Genomic DNA, 2,500 nt, shown 5'->3' on the forward strand with positions numbered 1-2,500 from the left:
CTTCGTCTTCTTCTTCTTCTTCTTCTTCTTCGTCTTCTTTTTCGCCTTCGTCGTCTTCTTCTTCTTCGTCTTCTTCTTCTACGTCTCCTTCGTCTTCGTCGTCGTCTTTATCGTCGTCGTCTTCTTCTTTGACTTCTTCTTCGTCTTCGTCTTCTTCTTCGTCGTCGTCTTCTTCTTCGTCTTCGTTTTCGTCTTCTTCTTCGTCTTCTTCTTCGTCGTCTTCTTCGTCTTCGTCTTTTTCGTCTTCGTCTTCTTCTTCGTCTTCGTCGTCTTCTTCTTCTTCGTCTTCTTCTTCGTCTTCTTCTTCTTCTTCTTCGTCTTCTTCTTCTTCGTCTTCTTCTTCGTCTTCTTCGTCTTCTTTTTCGTCGTGTTCTTCGTCGTCGTCGTCGTCTTCTTATTCGTCTTCTTCTTCTTCTTCGTCTTCTTCTTCTTCGTCGTTGTCTTCTTCTTCGTTGTCTTCTTCGTCGTCGTCATCTTCGTCGTCTTCGTCTTCTTTTTCATCTTCTTCTTCGTCTTCTTTGTCTTTGTCTTCTTCTTCTTCGTCTTCTTCTTCGTCTTCGTTTTCGTCTTCTTCTTCGTCTTCTTCTTCGTCTTCTTCTTCTACGTCTTCTTCTTCTTCGTCTTCTTCTTCTACGTCTTCTTCTTCGCCTTCTTCTTCGTCTTCTTCTTCTACGTCTTCTTTTTCGCCTTCTTCTTCGTCTTTGTCGTCGTCGTCTTCGTCGTCGTCGTCGTCGTCGTCTTCTTCTTCTTCGTCTTCTTTGTCTTCGTCGTCTTCTTCATCTTCGTCGTCTTCTTCTTCTTCGTCTTCTTCTTCGTCTTCGTTTTCGTCTTCTTCTTCGTCTTCTTCTTCGTCTTCTTCTTCTACGTCTTCTTCTTCTTCGTCTTCTTCTACGTCTTCTTCTTCGCCTTCTTCTTCGTCTTCTTCTTCTACGTCTTCTTTTTCGCCTTCTTCTTCGTCTTTGTCGTCGTCTTCTTCGTCGTCGTCGTGGTCGTCGTCGTCTTCTTATTCGTCTTCTTCGTCTTCTTCGTCTTCTTCGTCGTCGTCGTCGTCGTCTTCATCTTCTTCTTCGTCGTCGTCTTCGTCGTCGTCGTCTTCTTCGTCGTTGTCTTCTTCGTCGTTGTCTTCTTCTTCGTCGTCTTCTTTGTCGTCTTCGTCTTCGTCTTCTTTTTCGTCTTCGTTGTCGTTTTCGTCGTCGTCGTCGTCTTCTTTTTCTTCGTCGTCGTCGTCGTCGTCTTTGTCGTCGTCTTCTTCTTCGTCTTCTTCGTCTTCTTCGTCTTCTTCTTCGTCTTCTTCTTTGTCGTCGTCTTCTGCGTCGTCGTCGTGGTCGTCGTCTTCATCTTCTTCTTCTTCGTCGTCTTCTTCGTCTTCTTCTTCTTCTTCGTCGTCGTCTTCGTCTTCGTCTTCTTCGTCGTCTTCTTTGTCTTCGTCTTCTTCTTCGTCTTCGTCGTCTTCTTCTTCTTCGTCTTCTTCTTCGTCTTCTTCTTCTACGTCTTCTTCTTCGTCTTCTTCTTCTACGTCTTCTTCTTCACCTTCTTCTTCGTCTTTGTCGTCGTCTTCTTCGTCGTCGTGTTCTTCGTCGTCGTCGTTGTCTTCTTATTCGTCTTCTTCTTCTTCTTCATCTTTTTCTTCTTCTTCGTCGTCGTCTTCGTCTTCTTCTTCGTCGTCTTCTTCGTCGTTGTCTTCTTCTTCGTCGTCGTCGTCTTCTTCGTCGTCTTTGTCTTCTTTTTCGTCTTCGTTGTCGTCGTCGTCGTCGTCTTCTTCTTATTCGTCTTCTTCGTCTTCTTCGTCGTCGTCGTCGTCGTCTTCATCTTCTTCGTCGTCGTCGTCTTCGTCGTCGTCGTCTTCTTCGTCGTTGTCTTCTTCGTCGTTGTCTTCTTCTTCGTCGTCTTCTTTGTCGTCTTCGTCTTCGTCTTCTTTTTCGTCTTCGTTGTCGTTTTCGTCGTCGTCGTCGTCTTCTTTTTCTTCGTCGTCGTCGTCGTCGTCTTTGTCGTCGTCTTCTTCTTCGTCTTCTTCGTCTTCTTCGTCTTCTTCTTCGTCTTCTTCTTTGTCGTCGTCTTCTGCGTCGTCGTCGTGGTCGTCGTCTTCATCTTCTTCTTCTTCGTCGTCTTCTTCGTCTTCTTCTTCTTCTTCGTCGTCGTCTTCGTCTTCGTCTTCTTCGTCGTCTTCTTTGTCTTCGTCTTCTTCTTCGTCTTCGTCGTCTTCTTCTTCTTCGTCTTCTTCTTCGTCTTCTTCTTCTACGTCTTCTTCTTCGTCTTCTTCTTCTACGTCTTCTTCTTCACCTTCTTCTTCGTCTTTGTCGTCGTCTTCTTCGTCGTCGTGTTCTTCGTCGTCGTCGTTGTCTTCTTATTCGTCTTCTTCTTCTTCTTCATCTTTTTCTTCTTCTTCGTCGTCGTCTTCGTCTTCTTCTTCGTCGTCTTCTTCGTCGTTGTCTTCTTCTTCGTCGTCGTCGTCTTCTTCGTCGTCTTTGTCTTCTTTTTCGTCTTCGTTGTCGTCGTCGTC

Source organism: Nerophis lumbriciformis, linkage group LG18 (genome assembly GCF_033978685.3).
Source record: "Nerophis lumbriciformis linkage group LG18, RoL_Nlum_v2.1, whole genome shotgun sequence".
Classification (NCBI taxonomy): domain Eukaryota; kingdom Metazoa; phylum Chordata; class Actinopteri; order Syngnathiformes; family Syngnathidae; genus Nerophis; species Nerophis lumbriciformis.